This window comes from Notolepis coatsorum, assembly GCF_963971535.1.
Source record: "Notolepis coatsorum genome assembly, chromosome: 10".
Taxonomy (NCBI): domain Eukaryota; kingdom Metazoa; phylum Chordata; class Actinopteri; order Aulopiformes; family Paralepididae; genus Notolepis; species Notolepis coatsorum.
The window spans coordinates 11,842,849-11,854,923 of NC_140174.1; the positions used below are offsets into that span (position 1 = coordinate 11,842,849).

A 12,075-nucleotide genomic window follows, 5' to 3' on the forward strand; every position below is an offset into this window, starting at 1 on the left:
TGTCGCTGTGTTCACACGCTGTCAGCCAGGCCCTATCTGCACACCTGTGACTCGTCGTCAGGTCATCACCGGCGCTGATATGAGCCCTGCGGTTCCTGCCGCTCACCGTCCGAGTGTTGCTACACCTACCTATAGGTACGAGGACGTGACCTACCTTGCTGCTCCGTCTGTTTCCCTGCCTTGCTCAGTCTAACCCCTGTCTCCCTGTGCCCAGGACCATCTGCCGCCGGCCTACGCTGTCTCACGAGACACCGCCCGCCAGGACGTTCCTGTGGAGCGCGAGGAGTGCTCCTGCTCGCACCTGTCGAACATTCCTGTTTTGCTATAGCCCTGTCTGCATGGTGCCCTATTGTTGGAACATTGAACAACCTAAAGCGCTCCATTCTCTCTCCCTCGTGTTCCGCTCTTGGGCTCCAGTTTAAGTTGACGCTGCCCTAACAAATAGTAGCCAATGGCCGCTGGTATTTAGAGGAAAAGAACATCCTCATTATCTTCCCTCTTTCTCTTTATTTCTCTCATATTTGTAGATTGAATGAGTGAATTAATGAATGAAGTTTATTTTTCGGTCTTGCTTACAGACAAATCAAACACACCCGTGTAGACTTGCAAAAAAATATATATAAAAAAAAGAAATCACAAATGTACATATTCAAGGCAAGCTCACTGCTCACACACAAAATCCAAAATCAATGACCGAAAAAAATAAATAGGCTGAAGCACATGCTTATTTTTGCCTATCTATTCAGTGTTAATTATATTGTTTACACTGTTTATTTTTCTCATGTTTCTATATTCAGATCAAATTGTATTGCCTATATTTATTTATTTCTACTATTACCCTGCCCGTACCTGTCTTATTACAGTTACAGTGGGTGACAATATTGTCACAAGGAAAGATGAAATTACATACCTAGGTTCCAACCTAGATGCAAATCTTTCCTGTGACAAAATGGCATCCAATGTAATAAAAAAAAGTCAACCAACGAACTCGATTCTTGTACCGGATCTCCTCACTGGTAAACAAGAATACCCTGAAGACTCTGGCAGGAGCACTCATTCAAGGGTACTACGACTATGCTTGCACCTCATGCTACCAAAGCACCTCAAAGGCGCTAAAAACAAGACTACAAACATCTCAAAACAAACTGGTCAGACTACTGCTTGACCTTACTCCTAGAACCCACCTCACCCCTGCCCACTTTGACAACCTATGATGGCTTAGAGTAGACGACAGAGTACAGCAACTTGCAATGGGCCTGGTCTACAAGATACACTACACGACTAAGGTACCCATGTACATGTCAAAATACTTCCCAAAGGTCATTGAATACCACGATCACAACACCAGAGGGAGCCCACATATCCGAGGACTTGACATGGACCACACACATTGACAGTGTTGTGAAGAAGGCACGACAACGCCTCTACTTCCTCAGGCGCCTAAGGAAGTTCCAAGTCAGTCAGAAGATCCTTAAGAACTTCTACTCATGTACAATAGAGAGCATCCTGACTGGCAATATCACCTCCTGGTTTGGGAATAGCACCGCACAAGACCGAAGCAGACTACAGAGAGTGGCACGTTCAGCCGAACGCACAATTGGAGGGGGGCTTCCCACTCTCCAGAACATTTACAACAAGCGGTGCAGGGGTAAGGCTAAGAGAATCATCAAGGACTCCAGCCACCCAAACAACTGCCTCTTTGAACTGCTGCGGTCAGGCAAGCGATACCGGAGTCTCATGGCAAGCACAGAAAGACTCAAGTTCAAGTTCTTTAATAGTTGTCATACAGAAGTACAGAATACTTTCATACAAAATGCTTCTTACTGTTACGCTCCAGAGACTGTGCTAGACAAGATAGTATCAAATAACATAATAACATAATATAGCATGAATTTAGAAGAAGAAAATGAGGTCACAGTGTTCGGTATAGACATATGTACAATGTTCTGAGTTACCATATAATATACAATACACAATACTATGCAGTGTACTAATGTACAGTACTATCTAGTGCAAAGCAGAAATGGGATGAGGTACAATTTTAGGTACAATTTACAGTAAGGTGTACGAGTTGTAGTGCAATCCTTCATCCATAAATATAAAGTGTGGGGAGTGGGTGCTACAGTGTGTTTGTTTAAAGTGGGTGTGTGCTATAAGTGTGTGGAGTGGGTGCTACAGTGTGTTTGTTTAAAGTGAGTGTGTGCGTGTGGATGTGTGTGCTATGTGCGTTTGGTGGTTGTTGTTGTGTAGTGTTCATTCATTGTTCGTTTAGCAGCCTGATGGCCTGGGGATAGAAGCTCAGACTCAGAAGAAGCTTCTATCCCCAGGCCATCAGGCTGCTCAACGAACAATAACACTATGCAACAACCATCAAATGCACACAGCACACACATCCACACGCACACACTCACTTTAAACAAACAACACACTGCAGCACCCACTCTCCACACAATTTATATTTATTGGTAAAGGATTTGCACTACAACCCATACCTCAGTACACCTTACTGTAAATTGTACCTAAATTGTACCTCATCCCATTTCTGCTTTGCACTATATATAGTATTGTATATTAGTATATTGCATAGTATATTGTATATTGTATGGTAACTCAGTTACTTCTATTCTGCATCGAACATTGTACATATGTATATACTGAACACTGTGACTTCTATTTTTACTTCTATTTTTACATGCTATACTATTTTATTTCATACTTATCTTGTCTAGCAGAGTCTCTGGAGTGTAACAGTAAGAAGCATTTTGTATAAAAGTATTCTGTACTACTGTATCAAATCAAATCAAATCAAATTTATTTATAGGGCCCGACAACACACGTTAATGTCCCCATGGGCCGTACAGATCTTCTTTAAACAAGTCAAGAAGAGAACAGAACAAGAACACCATAAGGTGCAAACATTTTTAGATGAATGCAAATAAATGAAAGAATGCAAATGAAAGAATGCAAGCACTCCCAGACATACCCCACGCGAAGGTAAGGAAAAACTCACTAAACCCTAACAATAGGGAAAAAAGCTCCACAGGCAGTGTGGAGGAGAGAAACCTTAGAAGGGCCATTCAAGGGGGGATCTCCCTTCTTAGATGTTGGTGATAGTAGTGTTGCAGACGGACAGTTGGTAAGCATGCACTCATGTGTGTAGTGGAACACAGATGAGTGCATGCAATAGCAACTGTACATTTTGAAAAATTAAAGATAGAGCTAATAGCGATAGCAACTGAACATTTTGAAAGATTAAAGATAGAGTATGACAACTATTAAAGAAACTTGAAACTTGAACTTGAGCTCCACAAATCATGTTAAACCCAGATTCGGCTCAAACAAGGGACTAAACACGTTTCGCAATTATGCCACATCAATGTGGAACGCCCTACCCACAGCTGTAAAGGAATGTGAATCACTACCCACTTTCAAAACCACTCTCAAAAAGCACCTACGAGAGACTGCAATTCGAAACTGGCCCCTGTAAATGTCCTAATGCAACCCCCTCCAATGTACAATAAATGTCCTATTAAACCCAATAATACACAAGACCCTTTTCTTGGGACCAAGTAAGGTTTAGTCGATAATCCAATGTACAGTTACCCCCCCCCCCACCCCGCCTACCCACCCCCCCCCACCCCACCACCTACAATGTAGTTTCCCCCCCACCCCACCCAACCCCCCCCCATCCACCCCTCCTACCAACCTCCTACCTACCAACCTCCTCCAATGTACAGTTTCTTCGTCAAATGTTTATACTCTCTTTTTTAGACTCTTCTTGTATCAAAAAAAGTACTGTATTTGTAAATCTGGTATGTCATAAATGTATAGATGTAGCAGTACTGTCTATCTGTATGTCATGTATGTCATATGTTATGATGAATTGAAAATGGGGGACCCTGATGAAAACAAGACGAAAGTCTTTCTCTGGTCTGCATCCCCTTAACAATTGTGTGTATTTATTGAGCTGTACTGTATTGTACCCATTCTGCAATCTGTTAATAAAAATGTCAATCAATCAATCAATTATCTTATCTCAAAACAGCACTACCTCAATAGTAGCCGATGGCTGCTGGTATTTAGAGGAAAAGAACACCCTCGTTCTCTTCTCTCTTTCTGTCTACCTCAGTCTACCTCTCTCTCTGTTTCAATTGGTAACCTGTGACGACAATTGTGTGAGTGACTGACTGACCCAACCAGTCTGACCGCAGCGGCGCGCTGCCTTCACGTATATCACGAATCTCCACACATATCTCCAGCACGGATCTCTCTGTGCTCATTATGCTCATGGCTGACCGGCGATATCATCACTCGTCTTGCGTCCGGAAAGTCTGACATGATGTCAGATTATCTCTCCTGGCTGCACTTCTCCCTACGACCGCCTTCATGTTTCAACAAGAATTTAATAATCACGCATCCAGATTCTCTGATACAGGAAACGCAGAGGTGTCGGGAGGCCGGGGTGGTACTGATGTGATATCTATGCTATGTCAAAATAAAAGTTCAACTGAAGTGTAGAAACGGCGAGATTGTTTCATTTGTAGACACAGCTGTTATTCAAAAGCCCTGCTACTACCTACCTTTAGCTGAATTGAATTTGAACAATATGCACTACTGCTATTGAGCTAGTGAAGGGCTACATCTGTTCCTCCCTCCCCATCAACCTGGACCCCCTGCAATTTGCATACGGCCCTAACAGGTCCACGGAGGACGCCATAGCCCATGTGCTGCACACAGCAGCATCACACCTGGACAAGAGGCAGGGGAACTATGTGAGAATGCTGTTCATCGACTACAGCTCAGCATTCAATACCATAGTCCCCTCCAAACTCATAGCCAAGCTCAGGGACCTGGGCTTGAACTATGACCTCTGCCAGTGGGTCTTGGACTTCCTGACGGGCAGACCCCAGGTGGTAAGAGCAGGCAACTGCACCTCCTCATCCATCACGCTCAACATAGGGGCCCCCCAGGGCTGTGTTCTGAGCCCCCTCCTCTACTCCCTGTACACACATGACTGCGTGGCACAGCGGAACAACAACACAATCATCAAATTTGCTGATGACACAGTAGTGGTGGGCCTGATCTCTGCCAACGACGAGAGGGCCTACCTGGAAGAGGTAGAGAATCTGTCACAGTGGTGTCAGGAGAACTGCCTCTCCCTGAACGTCAGCAAAACAAAAGAGATGATTGTGGACTTCAGGAGGTCGGGGGTCAAGGACTACAGCCCCCTCAGCATCGACGGGGCACCGGTTGAGAGAGTGAACAGTTTCAAGTACCTCGGAGCCCACATATCCGAGGACTTGACATGGACCACACACATTGACAGTGTTGTGAAGAAGGCACGACAACGCCTCTACTTCCTCAGGCGCCTAAGGAAGTTCCAAGTCAGTCAGAAGATCCTTAAGAACTTCTACTCATGTACAATAGAGAGCATCCTGACTGGCAACATCACCTCCTGGTTTGGGAATAGCACTGCACAAGACCGGGCGTAGCAGACTACAAAGAGTGACACGTTCAGCCGAACGCACAATTGGAGGGGGGCTTCCCACCCTCCAGAACATTTACAACAAACGGTGCAGGGGTAAGGCTAAGAGAATCATCAAGGACTCCAGCCACCCGAACAACTGCCTCTTTGAACTGCTGCGGTCAGGCAAGCGATACCGGAGTCTCAAGGCGAGCACAGAAAGACTCAGAAGAAGCTTCTACCCCCAGGCCATCAGGCTGCTCAACGAACAATAAACACTATGCAACAACCATCAAATGCACACAGCACACACACCCACACGCACACACTCACTTTAAACAAACAACACACTGCAACACCCACTCTCCACACTTTAGATCACCTAAACACACTTTATATTTATTGGTAAAGGATTTGCACTACAACTCGTACACCTTACTGTAAATTGTACCTAAATTGTACCTCATCCCATTTCTGCTTTGCACTATAGTATTGTATATTAGTACATTGCATAGTATATTGTATATTGTATGGTAACTCAGTTACTTCTATTCTGCATCGAACATTGTACATATGTTTATACTGAACACTGTGACCTCTATTTTTACTTCTATTTTACATGCTATACTATTTTATTTCATACTTATCTTGTCTAGCACAGTCTCTGGAGCGTAACAGTAAGAAGCATTTTGTATAAAAGTATTCTGTACTTCTGTATGACAACTATTAAAGAAACTTGAAACTTGAAACTTGAACTTGCCCTCTAGACCTTTAGATTAGATTAGATTAGATTCAAATGTATTGTCAATGTCAGCATACAGCACAAGTACAGTACAACAACAAAAAGTTTGGCATCCAAACAGAGTGAATGAATGAATGAAAACTTTATTTAACAGATTGCAGAATGGGTACAAATTACAGTACGGCTCAATACACACAATTGTTAAGGGGATGCAGACCAGAGAAAGACGTTTGTCTTATTCCCCCATTTTCAATTCATAGTGACATTTATGACATACACAACATACATGACATCATGACATTTATGACATAGGGACATACATGACATACAGGTATATAGTACTGGGTGCAAATGTAGCAGTAAGTGCAATAGTAATATACAATGTACAAGTGATTAAACTGGGTATAAAATATATAAATCAGTACTACTGAGTAATAGTGCTAATCAGATGTATGTACACTACAGAGTTGTAGTATTAATATTTACAGTGATACGGTTAGAAAGACATTATTTTAAAATTATTTTTGGTAAGTAATAGGGCTGTACCGAATATATTTTTCTGGTTTCTCACATTTGAATGTTCTGTTGAGGTTTTCGAGTATGGGTGTTCAAAATATATAAATTGGTACTACTAAGTAATAGTGCTAATCAGATGTATATGTACAGAGTTGTATTATTATTATTATTATTATTATTATTATTATTATTATTATTATTATTATTATTATTATTATTATTATTATTATTATTATTATTATTATTATTATTATTATTATTATTATTATTATTATTATTAATATGTGATACAGGTATAAAGACACTATGGTATACTAGTAAGTAAGTCATACTGGCCAGCAGCATAACTAGTAAGAGTAGGTAAAATAAGATGATCCTTTATTAATCCCCTTGGGGAAATTCAGGTGTCAAAGCAGCATGGGGGGGATACAGAACTCCACAGTCCGATAAGGTTAGGGATAGGTACGCGTGAATACTTAACTATGTGTTCACTGTTGCGTTACTGGCTGCTTCTCGGCATAAGCCCCATAATAAGACCGTCTCTGGCTTCGTCCAGCGGACACCAGAGCTCAGCGATGCCGCTCGCGGCAGCATATTCTCCCCGCTGGCGATCGGAGCACGGAGGGTCGTGGACCCGCAACGCAGCCGCGAAGCTGGCGATGCGATTTTTTATTGGTTTGTCATGACAAACCAATTACATAATCCAACATATGTGTAAAGAAACAACATATTCCAGTTAACGGTATATTTTTTTAATGATTCGTTACGGCGTAATCAATACTCCATTTGTATAAATTAGGTTAACTGGAGCGTAGTATTGCTGCCTGGCTGAGGGCCGCGTCGCGGCTCATGCGCATGTGCGCGCTCGGCCAATCAGAGCAATGCGGAAGGACAAGTGGGCTGCCGAAAGTATTCACGCGATAGGTACAGATATAGATATATATATTTTTTTTGTATCTACTTTTTTTCCTGTCCTGATCGTTGCTCGCATATGCCCCCCACTGGCCGGTTGTAGGGAGGATAGAAGCCTTGCATCACATGTCGCCTCCGATACATGTGGAGGCAGCCTGTCACATCTTTTCACCTGCCAGCACGGACTCTCATTTGGCGAGGAGTAACGTGTAGGAGGCTCACACTGCCCCCCGCCATTTTCCTGACTTTGCTGTGCAGGCGCCCTGACCGACCTGTAGGAGTCACTGTTCACAACGACCAGACTACCACCCTTCGACTTCCCACCCGCTAACTCTGCCAATTGAGTTAGTATGACGGCCGGCCCAAGCCGGAGGCAACGCAGAGAGTGCGTTCATGAGAAAGTAAATCATCAATAGCCTACAAATATAGTGCCTATATATGGTTATGATAGATACATGTCATATGTAGCCTATTGTGTTGTTGAGATGCTGTGACATGCATGTGTGACTATGATTTGGTTTGCTACGTTGTGTTGTGTTGATCCATGCTGCTAATTGAGCTATGCTAATGCTAATATGCTATATAGCATCTCTTCAGTTGTGTGTGTATTCTGGATGCCATTGTATTCTGCTAATTACTTGTATGTTCTGTTACAGAAACCACTCACTCAATTACTCACTCAATCACCCACTCATTCTTTGCTAAATTTACTCATGGACATAAACCATTCTCATTCTCATTTGGATGCTCAATGTTCATTCATCCCATTACAAACTGGATGGAAATCACCTGTACTGAAGAAACCTTATCATCCTAATTAAATACAAAGGACTGTTCTCTGTCTCTGTCTCTGTGTACGCTCTCTGACCGGAGTTGCCGTTCTGGATCAAGTGGCTCCAGCACAAACATTACAACATTATATATCTTCAATAGATATATAGTATCTACAGATATGTAGAAACATGGAATACTTCCCTGTAGACTTAAGGTGTACAGGTCTCGGTTTTATCATAATACATGCCCCTGTTAAAGGGGAACGCCACTCAAATTAAAGATTCTAATTTCTAATAAAACACGAATATACTTGTGCCCTAATGATCAGGACAAACGCTCAATGAAGAAACCCACTCCCATTGCCAAAATAAATGTTTATAAATACTTACTATGGAATTACACACTACAAGTGTATTACGTGGCCCATAATGGCCCCCAAACAGCACTGCCAACTTCAGCAGACCTATATGTTATTATTTCCATGGCCTAAGACAATCCAATCAATATGTGAACACGAGCGCTCTCTCCCTCCCAAAGCTAGAAACCAGAGAAGTAAGAATCAAACTAGTGATGTCATCAGGTATATAATATATATAAAGTCTGGAGCTGAAACTGGCCCCTACAAATGTCTTAACCCAGTTGTACAGTAAATTACCAAGTATGGCTTTGTCAGTATTCCAATGTACAGAGTACAGTGTCCCCCCCCCCCCCCTCCAATGTACAGCCCCCACCCACCCAACCTCCTCCAATGTACAGTTTCTACGTCAAATGTATATACACTCTTTTTCTGGACACTTTTTGTATCACAAACAGTACTGTATTTGCAAATCTGATATGTCATAAATGTATAGATGATGTAGCAGTACTGTCTATCTGTATGTCATGTATGTCATATATGTTATGATGAATTGAAAATGGGGGACCCTGATGTAAACAAGACGAAAGTCTTTCTCTGGTCTGCATCCCCTTAACAATTGTATGTATTGAGCTGTACTGTACTGTACCCATTCTGCAATCTGTTAATAAACTTTTCATTCAATCAATCAATTTCAGCTGCTCCACAATGAATTGGGGGAATGATTTTGTGGACCCAGCAAATGTTTGTTTTTTTATTTAAAAAATGTCTATTCTAATTAGCTTTATTCTTTTTTTTGTGATAAGATTTGTATTTCCATTTTTCCATTCTCACATGTAACAAAAACACAACACTATACAGTAATAATAATAATAATACACAAGACATCACAGGACAGTACTTCAACAATAATAATTACAATAACGACAAGACGGTTAAATTAAATCAAATTAAATTAATACAAAATAGAAAACGTAAATAATAAAAACAATATAAAAATAAAACTATACTGTCACAGACACTACAAAAGACATCTCTTCCGTCTTCCCCCACTCCCACCCCAGGACCCCAGGACCTCTCAGTACCAACCTAGATCATGGCCTTTACTTTCTTGGCGGCTGAGGCCCATAGTTCAATGTTGGACTATATCTCCATGTAAATGACATCCAAAAGTGTCAAAGACCAATTGATCGTTGTAAGTTTTTCAGGTTGTTTCCACCTTATGGCTATACATTTTTTGGCTGCTGTAATGCCCGCTAGAATGATTCTTTTTTGTTGTATGGATCATCGGTATATATCATTTAGGAGCAGTGTTGCTGCTGCAAGTGGAATTGTCAGGTTACATATATGTCTGAAAGTTTAGTTGTTATAGATTTCCAAAAGCGAGCCACCAGTGGGCACACCCAAAACATGTGCATATATATTAAGTGCCAGTGGCCCTCAGAGCGCACAAAGTGCACCGAGAGTCAGCCACCAACCCCATAGCGCACAGCTTCCTATAGGTGTGAGATATGTCCTATGAATATAATTAAAATGTATTTGCTGGTGATTAGGGTTATGGGAAGCCAATGTGACATTAGTCCAGATATCATCCCATGAGTCAAACTCAGGGTCTAATTCCGGGATGTCCTCTCGCCACACTATATCTAATGATGGGTCTAATGAGCTTTATTCTATAGTAGTGTTCTCAGTTCTGAAACAGAAAATATACCTATGAACTCAGAACATTCCCCTGGGCGCTCTCATGGGTTTCATCAACAAAAATGCTTCGCAATTCATTGTCTATGAAGCAGCTTCAAACTTTATACTTGATGACATCACAAGTTTGTGTTTTAACAACTCTAGTTTTGGGATTTGGTAGAGTTGCTCATTTTCACTAATATCTCTGTATACGGTCTGAGCCCAGAGGAACTACATGCTGGAATTCTGAAATTGGGCGTAGTTCCCCTTTAATGACACATCTTCTGAGAAATCGACATCAGTAAATCTTCAGTATATTTAGAAATCTCCATCAGTCGTCTACAATTATGTTTATATATATTTTTTGCATTCTCTACTTTACTGTTACAACATTCTGTTGTACTAGTCAACACACAATCTGCTATATTCATATAGGGTTCCCTGATGAATCCACACAAGCTAAATCCGCAGTCTTTAATCCCACTCCAGATTATGTGAAACACTGATCTGACAAGATATGGAACTTTTATAGGTTGTGTTGTGTCACAGTCACCACTGGCATTGATATCGATCATCATCACATAGTATTAAAGTTAAACAAATCACATCATGATGAATGACAAAATATGCTTTGAGTATACTATCACTGCACATAATAATCACATATGTAGTGGTCCTATTATTCTTACTGATAATATAGTCCTGCAGGAGGTTGTATATCACATGGTAAGAACAAATCAGTGCACATGTTTATAATCATTTTCCTGATCATCTTACCTCAAAGGTTTGGTCTCCAGTGCTTTGGTCCCCTGATAATGTTCTAATATTTTCTCTCTGTTCCGTTTAGGCGGATATGGAAAGTTGCCCCATTTACGTGTGTGTGTGACTGCAGTCTGCAGGTATCTCAACTCAAGCGTGTCTTATTATAGAGACACTAAAAGCGTTTTCACAGCGGAGGTGTGTCACGTGACCTGACTCAGACCCGCCCCGCTCCACCTTAGCGATAAACATGTCACTCTCTCAAACACACGCACACACACACACACACACACACACACACACACACACACACACACACACACACACACACACACACACACACACACGTGATATTATAGCCTATATGTTTTTAAGAAAAATATGAATGATTTAATTGTGGTAAGTAATAGGGCTGTATACCGAATAAATTTTTTAGTTTTCTCGCATTTTGAATGTTCTGTTGAGGTTTTTGAGTGCAGGGCGTTCAAATGTTTACTTTGACGTCATCATCGGGGTGTAAAGTTACACGGGCTATTGATTAAGATATTCCTTTATTGATCCCCTTGGGGAAATTCAGGCATCATAGCAGCATGGGGGGGAGGGGGGGAGGGGTACAGGTAGTAAAACAACACAGTATACAGGTAGTAAAAGACAACACAGGCAGTGTAAACAAATTGATCAATATGGTCAATATAATTTACTATCTGACTAGCTGAGGAATATTCACATTATTCACAGTGTCACATGAGGTGCAGATTGATTGATTGAAAACTTTATTAACAGATTGCAGAATGGGTACAGTACAGTACAGCTCAATACACATACAAAATTGTTAAGGGGATGCAGACCAGAGAAAGACTTTCGTCTTGTTTA

At 41.4% G+C, this 12,075-nt stretch overlaps 1 protein-coding gene across 1 annotated transcript in view; it reads right to left on the minus strand.

Annotated features, from left to right (window-relative positions):
• Positions 1 to 11,357, minus strand: part of LOC311235035 (epidermal growth factor receptor kinase substrate 8-like protein 1) — a 54,198-nt gene extending 42,841 nt beyond the window's left edge. The window contains exon 1 of the mRNA XM_084322347.1: positions 11,221 to 11,357. The gene's annotated coding sequence lies outside the window, so the exon portion shown is untranslated. The remainder of the gene's footprint in view (positions 1 to 11,220) is intronic.
• Between the last annotated feature and the right edge of the window lie 718 nt (positions 11,358 to 12,075).